The sequence below is a fragment of the Rhineura floridana genome, chromosome 3, assembly GCF_030035675.1.
Source record: "Rhineura floridana isolate rRhiFlo1 chromosome 3, rRhiFlo1.hap2, whole genome shotgun sequence".
NCBI classification, from domain to species: domain Eukaryota; kingdom Metazoa; phylum Chordata; class Lepidosauria; order Squamata; family Rhineuridae; genus Rhineura; species Rhineura floridana.
In genome coordinates, this window is record NC_084482.1 from 28,024,079 (window position 1) to 28,045,014 (window position 20,936).

Consider the following 20,936-nt stretch of genomic DNA (forward strand, 5'->3'; position numbering starts at 1 on the left):
ATCCAAAGCGTCTCAAACTCGCGTCATATGATGCCCGAGATCCGAAAGGGCAGAAAAAGTTTGCGGAACCTGTTTCCCTGCTCTAGATTCTGAACAAGCTACAAGAAACCTGAGTGCTGCTCAGGAGAGAAAAAGCAGGCAAAAAGTGTGACCCGCGGGTCAGGATTTTTTCAAAAAAATGAAAAGTATCCAAAGCGTCTCAAACTCGCGTCATATGGTGCCCGAGATCCGAAAGGGCAGAAAAAGTTTGCGGAACCTGTTTCCCTACTCTAGATTCTGAACAAGCTGCAGAAACCTGAGTGCAGCTCAGGAGAGAAAAAGCAGGCAAAAAGTGTGACCCGCGGGTCAGGATTTTTTCAAAAAAATGAAAAGTATCCAAAGCGTCTCAAACTCGCGTCATATGATGCCCGAGATCCGAAAGGGCAGAAAAAGTTTGCGGAACCTGTTTCCCTGCTCTAGATTCTGAACAAGCTGCAGAAACCTGAGTGCAGCTCAGGAGAGAAAAAGCAGGCAAAAAGTGTGACCTGCGGGTCAGGATTTTTTCAAAAAAATGAAAAGTATCCAAAGCGTCTCAAACTCGCGTCATATGATGCCCGAGATCTGAAAGGGCAGAAAAAGTTTGCGGAACCTGTTTCCCTGCTCTAGATTCTGAACAAGCTACAAGAAACCTGAGTGCTGCTCAGGAGAGAAAAAGCAGGCAAAAAGTGTGACCCGCGGGTCAGGATTTTTTCAAAAAAATGAAAAGTATCCAAAGCGTCTCAAACTCGCGTCATATGATGCCCGAGATCCGAAAGGGCAGAAAAAGTTTGCAGAACCTGTTTCCCTGCTCTAGATTCTGAACAAGCTGCAGAAACCTGAGTGCAGCTCAGGAGAGAAAAAGAAGTCAAAAAGTGTGACCCGCGGGTCAGGATTTTTTCAAAAAAATGAAAAGTATCCAAAGCGTCTCAAACTCACGTCATATGATGCCCGAGATCCGAAAGGGCAGAAAAAGTTTGCGGAACCTGTTTCCCTGCTCTAGATTCTGAACAAGCTGCAGAAATGTGAGTGCACCTCAGGAGAGAAAAAGCAGGCAAAAAGTGTGACCCGCGGGTCAGGATTTTTTCAAAAAAATGAAAAGTATCCAAAGCGTCTCAAACTCGCGTCATATGGTGCCCGAGATCCGAAAGGGCAGAAAAAGTTTGCGGAACCTGTTTCCCTACTCTAGATTCTGAACAAGCTGCAGAAACCTGAGTGCAGCTCAGGAGAGAAAAAGCAGGCAAAAAGTGTGACCCGCGGGTCAGGATTTTTTCAAAAAAATGAAAAGTATCCAAAGCGTCTCAAACTCGAGTCATATGATGCCCGAGATCCGAAAGGGCAGAAAAAGTTTGCGGAACCTGTTTCCCTGCTCTAGATTCTGAACAAGCTACAAGAAACCTGAGTGCTGCTCAGGAGAGAAAAAGCAGTCAAAAAGTGTGACCCGCGGGTCAGGAGTTTTTCAAAAAACTGAAAAGTATCCAAAGCATCTCAAACTCGCGTCATATGATGCCCGAGATCCGAAAGGGCAGAAAAAGTTTGCGGAACCTGTTTCCCTGCTCTAGATTCTGAACAAGCTGCAGAAATGTGAGTGCACCTCAGGAGAGAAAAAGCAGGCAAAAAGTGTGACCCGCGGGTCAGGATTTTTTCAAAAAAATGAAAAGTATCGAAAGCATCTCAAACTCGTGTCATATGATGCCCGAGATCCGAAAGGGCAGAAAAGGTTTGTGGATCCTGTTTCCCTGCTCTAGATTCTGAACAAGCTACAAGAAACCTGAGTGCACCTCAGGAGAGAAAAAGCAGGCAAACAGTGTGACCCGCGGGTCAGGATTTTTTCAAAAAAATGAAAAGTATCCAAAGCGTCTCAAACTCGCGTCATATGATGCCCGAGATCCGAAAGGGCAGAAAAAGTTTGCGGAACCTGTTTCCCTGCTCTAGATTCTGAACAAGCTACAAGAAACCTGAGTGCTGCTCAGGAGAGAAAAAGCAGGCAAAAAGTGTGACCCGCGGGTCAGGATTTTTTCAAAAAAATGAAAAGTATCCAAAGCGTCTCAAACTCGCGTCATGTGGTGCCCGAGATCCGAAAGGGCAGAAAAAGTTTGCGGAACCTGTTTCCCTACTCTAGATTCTGAACAAGCTGCAGAAACCTGAGTGCAGCTCAGGAGAGAAAAAGCAGGCAAAAAGTGTGACCCGCGGGTCAGGATTTTTTCAAAAAAATGAAAAGTATCCAAAGCGTCTCAAACTCGCGTCATATGATGCCCGAGATCCGAAAGGGCAGAAAAAGTTTGCGGAACCTGTTTCCCTGCTCTAGATTCTGAACAAGCTACAAGAAACCTGAGTGCTGCTCAGGAGAGAAAAAGCAGGCAAAAAGTGTGACCCGCGTGTCAGGAGTTTTTCAAAAAACTGAAAAGTATCCAAAGCATCTCAAACTCGCGTCATATGATGCCCGAGATCCGAAAGGGCAGAAAAGGTTTGCGGATCCTGTTTCCCTGCTCTAGATTCTGAACAAGCTACAAGAAACCTGAGTGCACCTCAGGAGAGAAAAAGCAGGCAAAAAGTGTGACCCGCGGGTCAGGATTTTTTCAAAAAAATGAAAAGTATCCAAAGCGTCTCAAACTCGCGTCATATGATGCCCGAGATCCGAAAGGGCAGAAAAAGTTTGCGGAACCTGTTTCCCTGCTCTAGATTCTGAACAAGCTACAGAAACCTGAGTGCAGCTCAGGAGAGAAAAAGCAGGGGAAAAGTGTGACCCGCGGGTCAGGATTTTTTCAAAAAAATGAAAAGTATCCAAAGCGTCTCAAACTCGCGTCATATGATGCCCGAGATCCGAAAGGGCAGAAAAAGTTTGCGGAACCTGTTTCCCTGCTCTAGATTCTGAACAAGCTGCAGTAACCTGAGTGCAGCTCAGGAGAGAAAAAGCAGGCAAAAAGTGTGACCCGCGGGTCAGGATTTTTTCAAAAAAATGAAAAGTATCCAAAGCGTCTCAAACTCGCGTCATATGATGACCGAGATCCGAAAGGGCAGAAAAAGTTTGCGGAACCTGTTTCCCTGCTCTAGATTCTGAACAAGCTGCAGAAACCTGAGTGCAGCTCAGGAGAGAAAAAGAAGTCAAAAAGTGTGACCCGCGGGTCAGGATTTTTTCAAAAAAATGAAAAGTATCCAAAGCGTCTCAAACTCACGTCATATGATGCCCGAGATCCGAAAGGGCAGAAAAAGTTTGCGGAACCTGTTTCCCTGCTCTAGATTCTGAACAAGCTACAAGAAACCTGAGTGCAGCTCAGTAGAGAAAAAGCAGGCAAAAAGTGTGACCCGCGGGTCAGGATTTTTTCAAAAAAATGAAAAGTATCCAAAGCGTCTCAAACTCGCGTCATATGGTGCCCGAGATCCGAAAGGGCAGAAAAAGTTTGCGGAACCTGTTTCCCTGCTCTAGATTCTGAACAAGCTGCAGAAACCTGAGTGCAGCTCAGGAGAGAAAAAGCAGGCAAAAAGTGTGACCCGCGGGTCAGGATTTTTTCAAAAAAATGAAAAGTATCCAAAGCGTCTCAAACTCGCGTCATATGATGCCCGAGATCCGAAAGGGCAGAAAAAGTTTGCGGAACCTGTTTCCCTGCTCTAGATTCTGAACAAGCTACAAGAAACCTGAGTGCTGCTCAGGAGAGAAAAAGCAGGCAAAAAGTGTGACCCGCGGGTCAGGATTTTTTCAAAAAAATGAAAAGTATCCAAAGCGTCTCAAACTCGCGTCATATGGTGCCCGAGATCCGAAAGGGCAGAAAAAGTTTGCGGAACCTGTTTCCCTACTCTAGATTCTGAACAAGCTGCAGAAACCTGAGTGCAGCTCAGGAGAGAAAAAGCAGGCAAAAAGTGTGACCCGCGGGTCAGGATTTTTTCAAAAAAATGAAAAGTATCCAAAGCGTCTCAAACTCGCGTCATATGATGCCCGAGATCCGAAAGGGCAGAAAAAGTTTGCGGAACCTGTTTCCCTGCTCTAGATTCTGAACAAGCTACAAGAAACCTGAGTGCTGCTCAGGAGAGAAAAAGCAGGCAAAAAGTGTGACCCGCGTGTCAGGAGTTTTTCAAAAAACTGAAAAGTATCCAAAGCATCTCAAACTCGCGTCATATGATGCCCGAGATCCGAAAGGGCAGAAAAGGTTTGCGGATCCTGTTTCCCTGCTCTAGATTCTGAACAAGCTACAAGAAACCTGAGTGCACCTCAGGAGAGAAAAAGCAGGCAAAAAGTGTGACCCGCGGGTCAGGATTTTTTCAAAAAAATGAAAAGTATCCAAAGCGTCTCAAACTCGCGTCATATGATGCCCGAGATCCGAAAGGGCAGAAAAAGTTTGCGGAACCTGTTTCCCTGCTCTAGATTCTGAACAAGCTGCAGAAACCTGAGTGCAGCTCAGGAGAGAAAAAGCAGGCAAAAAGTGTGACCTGCGGGTCAGGATTTTTTCAAAACAATGAAAAGTATCCAAAGCGTCTCAAACTCGCGTCATATGATGCCCGAGATCTGAAAGGGCAGAAAAAGTTTGCGGAACCTGTTTCCCTGCTCTAGATTCTGAACAAGCTACAAGAAACCTGAGTGCTGCTCAGGAGAGAAAAAGCAGGCAAAAAGTGTGACCCGCGGGTCAGGATTTTTTCAAAAAAATGAAAAGTATCCAAAGCGTCTCAAACTCGCGTCATATGATGCCCGAGATCCGAAAGGGCAGAAAAAGTTTGCAGAACCTGTTTCCCTGCTCTAGATTCTGAACAAGCTGCAGAAACCTGAGTGCAGCTCAGGAGAGAAAAAGAAGTCAAAAAGTGTGACCCGCGGGTCAGGATTTTTTCAAAAAAATGAAAAGTATCCAAAGCGTCTCAAACTCACGTCATATGATGCCCGAGATCCGAAAGGGCAGAAAAAGTTTGCGGAACCTGTTTCCCTGCTCTAGATTCTGAACAAGCTGCAGAAATGTGAGTGCACCTCAGGAGAGAAAAAGCAGGCAAAAAGTGTGACCCGCGGGTCAGGATTTTTTCAAAAAAATGAAAAGTATCCAAAGCGTCTCAAACTCGCGTCATATGGTGCCCGAGATCCGAAAGGGCAGAAAAAGTTTGCGGAACCTGTTTCCCTACTCTAGATTCTGAACAAGCTGCAGAAACCTGAGTGCAGCTCAGGAGAGAAAAAGCAGGCAAAAAGTGTGACCCGCGGGTCAGGATTTTTTCAAAAAAATGAAAAGTATCCAAAGCGTCTCAAACTCGAGTCATATGATGCCCGAGATCCGAAAGGGCAGAAAAAGTTTGCGGAACCTGTTTCCCTGCTCTAGATTCTGAACAAGCTACAAGAAACCTGAGTGCTGCTCAGGAGAGAAAAAGCAGTCAAAAAGTGTGACCCGCGGGTCAGGAGTTTTTCAAAAAACTGAAAAGTATCCAAAGCATCTCAAACTCGCGTCATATGATGCCCGAGATCCGAAAGGGCAGAAAAAGTTTGCGGAACCTGTTTCCCTGCTCTAGATTCTGAACAAGCTGCAGAAATGTGAGTGCACCTCAGGAGAGAAAAAGCAGGCAAAAAGTGTGACCCGCGGGTCAGGATTTTTTCAAAAAAATGAAAAGTATCGAAAGCATCTCAAACTCGTGTCATATGATGCCCGAGATCTGAAAGGGCAGAAAAGGTTTGTGGATCCTGTTTCCCTGCTCTAGATTCTGAACAAGCTACAAGAAACCTGAGTGCACCTCAGGAGAGAAAAAGCAGGCAAACAGTGTGACCCGCGGGTCAGGATTTTTTCAAAAAAATGAAAAGTATCCAAAGCGTCTCAAACTCGCGTCATATGATGCCCGAGATCCGAAAGGGCAGAAAAAGTTTGCGGAACCTGTTTCCCTGCTCTAGATTCTGAACAAGCTGCAGTAACCTGAGTGCAGCTCAGGAGAGAAAAAGCAGGCAAAAAGTGTGACCCGCGGGTCAGGATTTTTTCAAAAAAATGAAAAGTATCCAAAGCGTCTCAAACTCGCGTCATATGATGACCGAGATCCGAAAGGGCAGAAAAAGTTTGCGGAACCTGTTTCCCTGCTCTAGATTCTGAACAAGCTGCAGAAACCTGAGTGCAGCTCAGGAGAGAAAAAGAAGTCAAAAAGTGTGACCGCGGGTCAGGATTTTTTCAAAAAAATGAAAAGTATCCAAAGCGTCTCAAACTCACGTCATATGATGCCCGAGATCCGAAAGGGCAGAAAAAGTTTGCGGAACCTGTTTCCCTGCTCTAGATTCTGAACAAGCTACAAGAAACCTGAGTGCTGCTCAGGAGAGAAAAAGCAGGCAAAAAGTGTGACCCGCGTGTCAGGAGTTTTTCAAAAAACTGAAAAGTATCCAAAGCATCTCAAACTCGCGTCATATGATGCCCGAGATCCGAAAGGGCAGAAAAGGTTTGCGGATCCTGTTTCCCTGCTCTAGATTCTGAACAAGCTACAAGAAACCTGAGTGCACCTCAGGAGAGAAAAAGCAGGCAAAAAGTGTGACCCGCGGGTCAGGATTTTTTCAAAAAAATGAAAAGTATCCAAAGCGTCTCAAACTCGCGTCATATGATGCCCGAGATCCGAAAGGGCAGAAAAAGTTTGCGGAACCTGTTTCCCTGCTCTAGATTCTGAACAAGCTGCAGAAACATGAGTGCAGCTCAGGAGAGAAAAAGCAGGCAAAAAGTGTGACCTGCGGGTCAGGATTTTTTCAAAACAATGAAAAGTATCCAAAGCATCTCAAACTCGCGTCATATGATGCCCGAGATCCGAAAGGGCAGAAAAAGTTTGCGGAACCTGTTTCCCTGCTCTAGATTCTGAACAAGCTGCAGTAACCTGAGTGCAGCTCAGGAGAGAAAAAGCAGGCAAAAAGTGTGACCCGCGGGTCAGGATTTTTTCAAAAAAATGAAAAGTATCCAAAGCGTCTCAAACTCGCGTCATATGATGCCCGAGATCCGAAAGGGCAGAAAAAGTTTGCGGAACCTGTTTCCCTGCTCTAGATTCTGAACAAGCTGCAGAAACCTGAGTGCAGCTCAGGAGAGAAAAAGAAGTCAAAAAGTGTGACCCGCGGGTCAGGATTTTTTCAAAAAAATGGAAAGTATCCAAAGCGTCTCAAACTCACGTCATATGATGCCCGAGATCCGAAAGGGCAGAAAAAGTTTGCGGAACCTGTTTCCCTGCTCTAGATTCTGAACAAGCTGCAGAAACCTGAGTGCAGCTCAGTAGAGAAAAAGCAGGCAAAAAGTGTGACCCGCGGGTCAGGATTTTTTCAAAAAAATGAAAAGTATCCAAAGCGTCTCAAACTCGCGTCATATGGTGCCCGAGATCCGAAAGGGCAGAAAAAGTTTGCGGAACCTGTTTCCCTGCTCTAGATTCTGAACAAGCTGCAGAAACCTGAGTGCAGCTCAGGAGAGAAAAAGCAGGCAAAAAGTGTGACCCGCGGGTCAGGATTTTTTCAAAACAATGAAAAGTATCCAAAGCGTCTCAAACTCGCGTCATATGATGCCCGAGATCCGAAAGGGCAGAAAAAGTTTGCAGAACCTGTTTCCCTGCTCTAGATTCTGAACAAGCTACAAGAAACCTGAGTGCTGCTCAGGAGAGAAAAAGCAGGCAAAAAGTGTGACCCGCGGGTCAGGATTTTTTCAAAAAAATGAAAAGTATCCAAAGCATCTCAAACTCGCGTCATATGATGCCCGAGATCCGAAAGGGCAGAAAAAGTTTGCGGAACCTGTTTCCCTGCTCTAGATTCTGAACAAGCTGCAGTAACCTGAGTGCAGCTCAGGAGAGAAAAAGCAGGCAAAAAGTGTGACCCGCGGGTCAGGATTTTTTCAAAAAAATGAAAAGTATCCAAAGCGTCTCAAACTCGCGTCATATGATGCCCGAGATCCGAAAGGGCAGAAAAAGTTTGCGGAACCTGTTTCCCTGCTCTAGATTCTGAACAAGCTACAAGAAACCTGAGTGCTGCTCAGGAGAGAAAAAGCAGGCAAAAAGTGTGACCCGCGTGTCAGGAGTTTTTCAAAAAACTGAAAAGTATCCAAAGCATCTCAAACTCGCGTCATATGATGCCCGAGATCCGAAAGGGCAGAAAAAGTTTGCGGAACCTGTTTCCCTGCTCTAGATTCTGAACAAGCTACAGAAACCTGAGTGCAGCTCAGGAGAGAAAAAGCAGGGGAAAAGTGTGACCCGCGGGTCAGGATTTTTTCAAAAAAATGAAAAGTATCCAAAGCGTCTCAAACTCGCGTCATATGATGCCCGAGATCCGAAAGGGCAGAAAAAGTTTGCGGAACCTGTTTCCCTGCTCTAGATTCTGAACAAGCTGCAGAAATGTGAGTGCACCTCAGGAGAGAAAAAGCAGGCAAAAAGTGTGACCCGTGGGTCAGGATTTTTTCAAAAAAATGAAAAGTATCCAAAGCATCTCAAACTCGCGTCATATGATGCCCGAGATCCGAAAGGGCAGAAAAAGTTTGCGGAACCTGTTTCCCTGCTCTAGATTCTGAACAAGCTGCAGTAACCTGAGTGCAGCTCAGGAGAGAAAAAGCAGGCAAAAAGTGTGACCCGCGGGTCAGGATTTTTTCAAAAAAATGAAAAGTATCCAAAGCGTCTCAAACTCGCGTCATATGATGCCCGAGATCCGAAAGGGCAGAAAAAGTTTGCGGAACCTGTTTCCCTGCTCTAGATTCTGAACAAGCTACAAGAAACCTGAGTGCTGCTCAGGAGAGAAAAAGCAGGCAAAAAGTGTGACCCGCGTGTCAGGAGTTTTTCAAAAAACTGAAAAGTATCCAAAGCATCTCAAACTCGCGTCATATGATGCCCGAGATCCGAAAGGGCAGAAAAAGTTTGCGGAACCTGTTTCCCTGCTCTAGATTCTGAACAAGCTACAGAAACCTGAGTGCAGCTCAGGAGAGAAAAAGCAGGGGAAAAGTGTGACCCGCGGGTCAGGATTTTTTCAAAAAAATGAAAAGTATCCAAAGCGTCTCAAACTCGCGTCATATGATGCCCGAGATCCGAAAGGGCAGAAAAAGTTTGCGGAACCTGTTTCCCTGCTCTAGATTCTGAACAAGCTGCAGAAATGTGAGTGCACCTCAGGAGAGAAAAAGCAGGCAAAAAGTGTGACCCGTGGGTCAGGATTTTTTCAAAAAAATGAAAAGTATCGAAAGCATCTCAAACTCGTGTCATATGATGCCCGAGATCCGAAAGGGCAGAAAAGGTTTGCGGATCCTGTTTCCCTGCTCTAGATTCTGAACAAGCTGCAGAAACCTGAGTGCAGCTCAGGAGAGAAAAAGCAGGCAAAAAGTGTGACCCGCGGGTCAGGATTTTTTCAAAAAAATGAAAAGTATCCAAAGCGTCTCAAACTCGCGTCATATGGTGCCCGAGATCCGAAAGGGCAGAAAAAGTTTGCGGAACCTGTTTCCCTGCTCTAGATTCTGAACAAGCTGCAGAAACCTGAGTGCAGCTCAGGAGAGAAAAAGCAGGCAAAAAGTGTGACCCGCGGGTCAGGATTTTTTCAAAAAAATGAAAAGTATCCAAAGCGTCTCAAACTTGCGTCATATGGTGCCCGAGATCCGAAAGGGCAGAAAAAGTTTGCGGAACCTGTTTCCCTGCTCTAGATTCTGAACAAGCTACAAGAAACCTGAGTGCTGCTCAGGAGAGAAAAAGCAGGCAAAAACTGTGACCCGCGGGTCAGGATTTTTTCAAAAAAATGAAAAGTATCCAAAGCGTCTCAAACTCGCGTCATATGGTGCCCGAGATCCGAAAGGGCAGAAAAAGTTTGCGGAACCTGTTTCCCTACTCTAGATTCTGAACAAGCTGCAGAAACCTGAGTGCAGCTCAGGAGAGAAAAAGCAGGCAAAAAGTGTGACCCGCGGGTCAGGATTTTTTCAAAAAAATGAAAAGTATCCAAAGCATCTCAAACTCGCGTCATATGATGCCCGAGATCCGAAAGGGCAGAAAAAGTTTGCGGAACCTGTTTCCCTGCTCTAGATTCTGAACAAGCTACAAGAAACCTGAGTGCTGCTCAGGAGAGAAAAAGCAGGCAAAAAGTGTGACCCGCGTGTCAGGAGTTTTTCAAAAAACTGAAAAGTATCCAAAGCATCTCAAACTCGCGTCATATGATGCCCGAGATCCGAAAGGGCAGAAAAAGTTTGCGGAACCTGTTTCCCTGCTCTAGATTCTGAACAAGCTACAGAAACCTGAGTGCAGCTCAGGAGAGAAAAAGCAGGGGAAAAGTGTGACCCGCGGGTCAGGATTTTTTCAAAAAAATGAAAAGTATCCAAAGCGTCTCAAACTCGCGTCATATGATGCCCGAGATCCGAAAGGGCAGAAAAAGTTTGCGGAACCTGTTTCCCTGCTCTAGATTCTGAACAAGCTGCAGAAATGTGAGTGCACCTCAGGAGAGAAAAAGCAGGCAAAAAGTGTGACCAGTGGGTCAGGATTTTTTCAAAAAAATGAAAAGTATCGAAAGCATCTCAAACTCGTGTCATATGATGCCCGAGATCCGAAAGGGCAGAAAAGGTTTGCGGATCCTGTTTCCCTGCTCTAGATTCTGAACAAGCTACAAGAAACCTGAGTGCAGCTCAGGAGAGAAAAAGCAGGCAAAAAGTGTGACCTGCGGGTCAGGATTTTTTCAAAACAATGAAAAGTATCCAAAGCGTCTCAAACTCACGTCATATGATGCCCGAGATCCGAAAGGGCAGAAAAAGTTTGCGGAACCTGTTTCCCTGCTCTAGATTCTGAACAAGCTGCAGAAACCTGAGTGCAGCTCAGTAGAGAAAAAGCAGGCAAAAAGTGTGACCCGCGGGTCAGGATTTTTTCAAAAAAATGAAAAGTATCCAAAGCGTCTCAAACTCACGTCATATGGTGCCCGAGATCCGAAAGGGCAGAAAAAGTTTGCGGAACCTGTTTCCCTGCTCTAGATTCTGAACAAGCTGCAGAAACCTGAGTGCAGCTCAGCAGAGAAAAAGCAGGCAAAAAGTGTGACCCGCGGGTCAGGATTTTTTCAAAAAAATGAAAAGTATCCAAAGCGTCTCAACCTCGAGTCATATGATGCCCGAGATCCGAAAGGGCAGAAAAAGTTTGCGGAACCTGTTTCCCTGCTCTAGATTCTGAACAAGCTACAAGAAACCTGAGTGCTGCTCAGGAGAGAAAAAGCAGGCAAAAAGTGTGACCCGCAGGTCAGGAGTTTTTCAAAAAAATGAAAAGTATCCAAAGCGTCTCAAACTCGCGTCATATGATGCCCGAGATCCGAAAGGGCAGAAAAAGTTTGTGGAACCTGTTTCCCTGCTCTAGATTCTGAACAAGCTGCAGAAATGTGAGTGCACCTCAGGAGAGAAAAAGCAGGCAAAAAGTGTGACCCGCGGGTCAGGATTATTTCAAAAAAATGAAAAGTATCCAAAGCGTCTCAAACTTGCGTCATATGGTGCCCGAGATCCGAAAGGGCAGAAAAAGTTTGCGGAACCTGTTTCCCTGCTCTAGATTCTGAACAAGCTACAAGAAACCTGAGTGCACCTCAGGAGAGAAAAAGCAGGCAAAAAGTGTGACCCGCGGGTCAGGATTTTTTCAAAAAAATGAAAAGTATCCAAAGCGTCTCAAACTCGCGTCATATGGTGCCCGAGATCCGAAAGGGCAGAAAAGGTTTGCGGATCCTGTTTCCCTGCTCTAGATTCTGAACAAGCTACAAGAAACCTGAGTGCACCTCAGGAGAGAAAAAGCAGGCAAAAAGTGTGACCCGCGGGTCAGGATTTTTTCAAAAAAATGAAAAGTATCCAAAGCGTCTCAAACTCGCGTCATATGATGCCCGAGATCCGAAAGGGCAGAAAAAGTTTGCGGAACCTGTTTCCCTGCTCTAGATTCTGAACAAGCTGCAGAAACCTGAGTGCAGCTCAGGAGAGAAAAAGCAGGCAAAAAGTGTGACCTGCGGGTCAGGATTTTTTCAAAACAATGAAAAGTATCCAAAGCGTCTCAAACTCACGTCATATGATGCCCGAGATCCGAAAGGGCAGAAAAAGTTTGCGGAACCTGTTTCCCTGCTCTAGATTCTGAACAAGCTGCAGAAACCTGAGTGCAGCTCAGTAGAGAAAAAGCAGGCAAAAAGTGTGACCCGCGGGTCAGGATTTTTTCAAAAAAATGAAAAGTATCCAAAGCGTCTCAAACTCACGTCATATGGTGCCCGAGATCCGAAAGGGCAGAAAAAGTTTGCGGAACCTGTTTCCCTGCTCTAGATTCTGAACAAGCTGCAGAAACCTGAGTGCAGCTCAGCAGAGAAAAAGCAGGCAAAAAGTGTGACCCGCGGGTCAGGATTTTTTCAAAAAAATGAAAAGTATCCAAAGTGTCTCAACCTCGAGTCATATGATGCCCGAGATCCGAAAGGGCAGAAAAAGTTTGCGGAACCTGTTTCCCTGCTCTAGATTCTGAACAAGCTACAAGAAACCTGAGTGCTGCTCAGGAGAGAAAAAGCAGGCAAAAAGTGTGACCCGCGGGTCAGGAGTTTTTCAAAAAAATGAAAAGTATCCAAAGCGTCTCAAACTCGCGTCATATGATGCCCGAGATCCGAAAGGGCAGAAAAAGTTTGCGGAACCTGTTTCCCTGCTCTAGATTCTGAACAAGCTGCAGAAACCTGAGTGCAGCTCAGGAGAGAAAAAGCAGGCAAAAAGTGTGACCTGCGGGTCAGGATTTTTTCAAAACAATGAAAAGTATCCAAAGCGTCTCAAACTCACGTCATATGATGCCCGAGATCCGAAAGGGCAGAAAAAGTTTGCGGAACCTGTTTCCCTGCTCTAGATTCTGAACAAGCTGCAGAAACCTGAGTGCAGCTCAGTAGAGAAAAAGCAGGCAAAAAGTGTGACCCGCGGGTCAGGATTTTTTCAAAAAAATGAAAAGTATCCAAAGCGTCTCAAACTCACGTCATATGGTGCCCGAGATCCGAAAGGGCAGAAAAAGTTTGCGGAACCTGTTTCCCTGCTCTAGATTCTGAACAAGCTGCAGAAACCTGAGTGCAGCTCAGCAGAGAAAAAGCAGGCAAAAAGTGTGACCCGCGGGTCAGGATTTTTTCAAAAAAATGAAAAGTATCCAAAGTGTCTCAACCTCGAGTCATATGATGCCCGAGATCCGAAAGGGCAGAAAAAGTTTGCGGAACCTGTTTCCCTGCTCTAGATTCTGAACAAGCTACAAGAAACCTGAGTGCTGCTCAGGAGAGAAAAAGCAGGCAAAAAGTGTGACCCGCGGGTCAGGAGTTTTTCAAAAAAATGAAAAGTATCCAAAGCGTCTCAAACTCGCGTCATATGATGCCCGAGATCCGAAAGGGCAGAAAAAGTTTGCGGAACCTGTTTCCCTGCTCTAGATTCTGAACAAGCTGCAGAAATGTGAGTGCACCTCAGGAGAGAAAAAGCAGGCAAAAAGTGTGACCCGCGGGTCAGGATTTTTTCAAAAAAATGAAAAGTATCCAAAGCGTCTCAAACTCGCGTCATATGGTGCCCGAGATCCGAAAGGGCAGAAAAAGTTTGCGGAACCTGTTTCCCTGCTCTAGATTCTGAACAAGCTGCAGAAACCTGAGTGCACCACAGGGGAGAAAAAGCAGGAAAAAAGTGTGACCCACGGGTCAGGATTTTTTCAAAAAAATGAAAAGTATCCAAAGCGTCTCAAACTCGAGTCATATGATGCCCGAGATCCGAAAGGGCAGAAAAAGTTTGCGGAACCTGTTTCCCTGCTCTAGATTCTGAACAAGCTACAAGAAACCTCAGTGCACCTCAGGAGAGAAAAAGCAGGCAAAAAGTGTGACCCGCGGGTCAGGATTTTTTCAAAAAAATGAAAAGTATCCAAAGCGTCTCAAACTCGCGTCATATGATGCCCGAGATCCAAAAGGGCAGAAAAAGTTTGCGGAACCTGTTTCCCTGCTCTAGATTCTGAACAAGCTGCAGAAACCTGAGTGCAGCTCAGGAGAGAAAAAGCAGGCAAAAAGTGTGACCCGCGGGTCAGGATTTTTTCAAAAAAATGAAAAGTATCCAAAGCGTCTCAAACTCGAGTCATATGATGCCCGAGATCCGAAAGGGCAGAAAAAGTTTGCGGAACCTGTTTCCCTGCTCTAGATTCTGAACAAGCTGCAGAAACCTGAGTGCAGCTCAGGAGAGAAAAAGCAGGCAAAAAGTGTGACCCGCGGGTCAGGATTTTTTCAAAAAAATGAAAAGTATCCAAAGCGTCTCAAACTCACGTCATATGGTGCCCGAGATCCGAAAGGGCAGAAAAAGTTTGCGGAACCTGTTTCCCTGCTCTAGATTCTGAACAAGCTGCAGAAACCTGAGTGCAGCTCAGCAGAGAAAAAGCAGGCAAAAAGTGTGACCCGCGGGTCAGGATTTTTTCAAAAAAATGAAAAGTATCCAAAGCGTCTCAACCTCGAGTCATATGATGCCCGAGATCCGAAAGGGCAGAAAAAGTTTGCGGAACCTGTTTCCCTGCTCTAGATTCTGAACAAGCTACAAGAAACCTGAGTGCTGCTCAGGAGAGAAAAAGCAGGCAAAAAGTGTGACCCGCAGGTCAGGAGTTTTTCAAAAAAATGAAAAGTATCCAAAGCGTCTCAAACTCGCGTCATATGATGCCCGAGATCCGAAAGGGCAGAAAAAGTTTGTGGAACCTGTTTCCCTGCTCTAGATTCTGAACAAGCTGCAGAAATGTGAGTGCACCTCAGGAGAGAAAAAGCAGGCAAAAAGTGTGACCCGCGGGTCAGGATTTTTTCAAAAAAATGAAAAGTATCCAAAGCGTCTCAAACTCGCGTCATATGGTGCCCGAGATCCGAAAGGGCAGAAAAAGTTTGCGGAACCTGTTTCCCTGCTCTAGATTCTGAACAAGCTACAAGAAACCTGAGTGCACCTCAGGAGAGAAAAAGCAGGCAAAAAGTGTGACCCGCGGGTCAGGATTTTTTCAAAAAAATGAAAAGTATCCAAAGCGTCTCAAACTCGCGTCATATGGTGCCCGAGATCTGAAAGGGCAGAAAAGGTTTGCGGATCCTGTTTCCCTGCTCTAGATTCTGAACAAGCTACAAGAAACCTGAGTGCACCTCAGGAGAGAAAAAGCAGGCAAAAAGTGTGACCCGCGGGTCAGGATTTTTTCAAAAAAATGAAAAGTATCCAAAGCGTCTCAAACTCGCGTCATATGATGCCCGAGATCCGAAAGGGCAGAAAAAGTTTGCGGAACCTGTTTCCCTGCTCTAGATTCTGAACAAGCTGCAGAAACCTGAGTGCAGCTCAGGAGAGAAAAAGCAGGCAAAAAGTGTGACCTGCGGGTCAGGATTTTTTCAAAACAATGAAAAGTATCCAAAGCGTCTCAAACTCACGTCATATGATGCCCGAGATCCGAAAGGGCAGAAAAAGTTTGCGGAACCTGTTTCCCTGCTCTAGATTCTGAACAAGCTGCAGAAACCTGAGTGCAGCTCAGTAGAGAAAAAGCAGGCAAAAAGTGTGACCCGCGGGTCAGGATTTTTTCAAAAAAATGAAAAGTATCCAAAGTGTCTCAAACTCACGTCATATGGTGCCCGAGATCCGAAAGGGCAGAAAAAGTTTGCGGAACCTGTTTCCCTGCTCTAGATTCTGAACAAGCTGCAGAAACCTGAGTGCAGCTCAGCAGAGAAAAAGCAGGCAAAAAGTGTGACCCGCGGGTCAGGATTTTTTCAAAAAAATGAAAAGTATCCAAAGCGTCTCAACCTCGAGTCATATGATGCCCGAGATCCGAAAGGGCAGAAAAAGTTTGCGGAACCTGTTTCCCTGCTCTAGATTCTGAACAAGCTACAAGAAACCTGAGTGCTGCTCAGGAGAGAAAAAGCAGGCAAAAAGTGTGACCCGCGGGTCAGGAGTTTTTCAAAAAAATGAAAAGTATCCAAAGCGTCTCAAACTCGCGTCATATGATGCCCGAGATCCGAAAGGGCAGAAAAAGTTTGCGGAACCTGTTTCCCTGCTCTAGATTCTGAACAAGCTGCAGAAATGTGAGTGCACCTCAGGAGAGAAAAAGCAGGCAAAAAGTGTGACCCGCGGGTCAGGATTTTTTCAAAAAAATGAAAAGTATCCAAAGCGTCTCAAACTCGCGTCATATGGTGCCCGAGATCCGAAAGGGCAGAAAAAGTTTGCGGAACCTGTTTCCCTGCTCTAGATTCTGAACAAGCTGCAGAAACCTGAGTGCACCACAGGGGAGAAAAAGCAGGAAAAAAGTGTGACCCACGGGTCAGGATTTTTTCAAAAAAATGAAAAGTATCCAAAGCGTCTCAAACTCGAGTCATATGATGCCCGAGATCCGAAAGGGCAGAAAAAGTTTGCGGAACCTGTTTCCCTGCTCTAGATTCTGAACAAGCTACAAGAAACCTCAGTGCACCTCAGGAGAGAAAAAGCAGGCAAAAAGTGTGACCCGCGGGTCAGGATTTTTTCAAAAAAATGAAAAGTATCCAAAGCGTCTCAAACTCGCGTCATATGATGCCCGAGATCCAAAAGGGCAGAAAAAGTTTGCGGAACCTGTTTCCCTGCTCTAGATTCTGAACAAGCTGCAGAAACCTGAGTGCAGCTCAGGAGAGAAAAAGCAGGCAAAAAGTGTGACCCGCGGGTCAGGATTTTTTCAAAAAAATGAAAAGTATCCAAAGCGTCTCAAACTCGAGTCATATGATGCCCGAGATCCGAAAGGGCAGAAAAAGTTTGCGGAACCTGTTTCCCTGCTCTAGATTCTGAACAAGCTGCAGAAACCTGAGTGCAGCTCAGGAGAGAAAAAGAAGTCAAAAAGTGTGACCCGCGGGTCAGGATTTTTTCTAAAAAATGAAAAGTATCCAAAGCGTCTCAAACTCACGTCATATGATGCCCGAGATCCGAAAGGGCAGAAAAAGTTTGCGGAACCTGTTTCCCTGCTCTAGATTCTGAACAAGCTGCAGAAATGTGAGTGCAGCTCAGGAGAGAAAAAGCAGGCAAAAAGTGTGACCCGCGGGTCAGGAGTTTTTCAAAAAAATGAAAAGTATCCAAAGCGTCTCAAACTCGCGTCATATGGTGCCCGAGATCCGAAAGGGCAGAAAAAGTTTGCGGAACCTGTTTCCCTGCTCTAGATTCTGAACAAGCTGCAGAAACCTGAGTGCAGCTCAGGAGAGAAAAAGCAGGCAAAAAGTGTGACCCGCGGGTCAGGATTTTTTCAAAAAAATGAAAAGTATCCAAAGCGTCTCAAACTCGCGTCATATGGTGCCCGAGATCCGAAAGGGCAGAAAAAGTTTGCGGAACCTGTTTCCCTGCTCTAGATTCTGAACAAGCTGCAGAAACCTGAGTGCAGCTCAGCAGAGAAAAAGCAGGCAAAAAGTGTGACCCGCGGGTCAGGATTTTTTCAAAAAAATGAAAAGTATCCAAAGCGTCTCAACCTCGAGTCATATGATGCCCGAGATCCGAAAGGGCAGAAAAAGTTTGCGGAACCTGTTTCCCTGCTCTAGATTCTGAACAAGCTACAAGAAACCTGAGTGCTGCTCAGGAGAGAAAAAGCAGGCAAAAAGTGTGACCCGCGGGTCAGGAGTTTTTCAAAAAAATGAAAAGTATCCAAAGCGTCTCAAACTCGCGTCATATGATGCCCGAGATCCGAAAGGGCAGAAAAAGTTTGCGGAACCTGTTTCCCTGCTCTAGATTCTGAACAAGCTGCAGAAATGTGAGTGCACCTCAGGAGAGAAAAAGCAGGCAAAAAGTGTGACCCGCGGGTCAGGATTTTTTCAAAAAAATGAAAAGTATCCAAAGCGTCTCAAACTCGCGTCATATGGTGCCCGAGATCCGAAAGGGCAGAAAAAGTTTGCGGAACCTGTTTCCCTGCTCTAGATTCTGAACAAGCTGCAGAAACCTGAGTGCACCACAGGGGAGAAAAAGCAGGAAAAAAGTGTGACCCACGGGTCAGGATTTTTTCAAAAAAATGAAAAGTATCCAAAGCGTCTCAAACTCGAGTCATATGATGCCCGAGATCCGAAAGGGCAGAAAAAGTTTGCGGAACCTGTTTCCCTGCTCTAGATTCTGAACAAGCTACAAGAAACCTCAGTGCACCTCAGGAGAGAAAAAGCAGGCAAAAAGTGTGACCCGCGGGTCAGGATTTTTTCAAAAAAATGAAAAGTATCCAAAGCGTCTCAAACTCGCGTCATATGATGCCCGAGATCCAAAAGGGCAGAAAAAGTTTGCGGAACCTGTTTCCCTGCTCTAGATTCTGAACAAGCTGCAGAAACCTGAGTGCAGCTCAGGAGAGAAAAAGCAGGCAAAAAGTGTGACCCGCGGGTCAGGATTTTTTCAAAAAAATGAAAAGTATCCAAAGCGTCTCAAACTCGAGTCATATGATGCCCGAGATCCGAAAGGGCAGAAAAAGTTTGCGGAACCTGTTTCCCTGCTCTAGATTCTGAACAAGCTGCAGAAACCTGAGTGCAGCTCAGGAGAGAAAAAGAAGTCAAAAAGTGTGACCCGCGGGTCAGGATTTTTTCTAAAAAATGAAAAGTATCCAAAGCGTCTCAAACTCACGTCATATGATGCCCGAGATCCGAAAGGGCAGAAAAAGTTTGCGGAACCTGTTTCCCTGCTCTAGATTCTGAACAAGCTGCAGAAATGTGAGTGCAGCTCAGGAGAGAAAAAGCAGGCAAAAAGTGTGACCCGCGGGTCAGGAGTTTTTCAAAAAAATGAAAAGTATCCAAAGCGTCTCAAACTCGCGTCATATGGTGCCCGAGATCCGAAAGGGCAGAAAAAGTTTGCGGAACCTGTTTCCCTGCTCTAGATTCTGAACAAGCTGCAGAAACCTGAGTGCAGCTCAGGAGAGAAAAAGCAGGCAAAAAGTGTGACCCGCGGGTCAGGATTTTTTCAAAAAAATGAAAAGTATCCAAAGCGTCTCAAACTCGCGTCATATGGTGCCCGAGATCCGAAAGGGCAGAAAAAGTTTGCGGAACCTGTTTCCCTACTCTAGATTCTGAACAAGCTGCAGAAACCTGAGTGCAGCTCAGGAGAGAAAAAGCAGGCAAAAAGTGTGACCCGCGGGTCAGGATTTTTTCAAAAAAATGAAAAGTATCCAAAGCGTCTCAAACTCGCGTCATATGATGCCCGAGATCCGAAAGGGCAGAAAAAGTTTGCGGAACCTGTTTCCCTGCTCTAGATTCTGAACAAGCTACAAGAAACCTGAGTGCTGCTCAGGAGAGAAAAAGCAGGCAAAAAGTGTGACCCGCGTGTCAGGAGTTTTTCAAAAAACTGAAAAGTATCCAAAGCATCTCAAACTCGCGTCATATGATGCCCGAGATCCGAAAGGGCAGAAAAAGTTTGCGGAACCTGTTTCCCTGCTCTAGATTCTGAACAAGCTACAGAAACCTGAGTGCAGCTCAGGAGAGAAAAAGCAGGGGAAAAGTGTGACCCGCGGGTCAGGATTTTTTCAAAAAAATGAAAAGTATCCAAAGCGTCTCAAACTCGCGTCATATGATGCCCGAGATCCGAAAGGGCAGAAAAAGTTTGCGGAACCTGTTTCCCTGCTCTAGATTCTGAACAAGCTGCAGAAATGTGAGTGCACCTCAGGAGAGAAAAAGCAGGCAAAAAGTGTGACCCGTGGGTCAGGATTTTTTCAAAAAAATGAAAAGTATCGAAAGCATCTCAAACTCGTGTCATATGATGCCCGAGATCCGAAAGGGCAGAAAAGGTTTGCGGATCCTGTTTCCCTGCTCTAGATTCTGAACAAGCTACAAGAAACCTGAGTGCACCTCAGGAGAGAAAAAGCAGGCAAAAAGTGTGACCCGCGGGTCAGGATTTTTTCAAAAAAATGAAAAGTATCCAAAGCGTCTCAAACTCGCGTCATATGATGCCCGAGATCCGAAAGGGCAGAAAAAGTTTGCGGAACCTGTTTCCCTGCTCTAGATTCTGAACAAGCTGCAGAAACCTGAGTGCAGCTCAGGAGAGAAAAAGCAGGCAAAAAGTGTGACCTGCGGGTCAGGATTTTTTCAAAACAATGAAAAGTATCCAAAGCATCTCAAACTCACGTCATATGATGCCCGAGATCCGAAAGGGCAGAAAAAGTTTGCGGAACCTGTTTCCCTGCTCTAGATTCTGAACAAGCTGCAGAAACCTGAGTGCAGCTCAGTAGAGAAAAAGCAGGCAAAAAGTGTGACCCGCGGGTCAGGATTTTTTCAAAAAAATGAAAAGTATCCAAAGCGTCTCAAACTCACGTCATATGATGCCCGAGATCCGAAAGGGCAGAAAAAGTTTGCGGAACCTGTTTCCCTGCTCTAGATTCTGAACAAGCTGCAGAAATGTGAGTGCACCTCAGGAGAGAAAAAGCAGGCAAAAAGTGTGACCCGCGGGTCAGGATTTTTTCAAAAAAATGAAAAGTATCCAAAGCGTCTCAAACTCACGTCATATGGTGCCCGAGATCCGAAAGGGCAGAAAAAGTTTGCGGAACCTGTTTCCCTGCTCTAGATTCTGAACAAGCTGCAGAAACCTGAGTGCACCACAGGGGAGAAAAAGCAGGAAAAAAGTGTGACCCACGGGTCAGGATTTTTTCAAAAAAATGAAAAGTATCCAAAGCGTCTCAAACTCGAGTCATATGATGCCCGAGATCCAAAAGGGCAGAAAAAGTTTGCGGAACCTGTTTCCCTGCTCTAGATTCTGAACAAGCTACAAGAAACCTCAGTGCACCTCAGGAGAGAAAAAGCAGGCAAAAAGTGTGACCCGCGGGTCAGGATTTTTTCAAAAAAATGAAAAGTATCCAAAGCGTCTCAAACTCGCGTCATATGATGCCCGAGATCCAAAAGGGCAGAAAAAGTTTGCGGAACCTGTTTCCCTGCTCTAGATTCTGAACAAGCTGCAGAAACCTGAGTGCAGCTCAGGAGAGAAAAAGCAGGCAAAAAGTGTGACCCGCGGGTCAGGATTTTTTCAAAAAAATGAAAAGTATCCAAAGCGTCTCAAACTCGCGTCATATGGTGCCCGAGATCCGAAAGGGCAGAAAAAGTTTGCGGA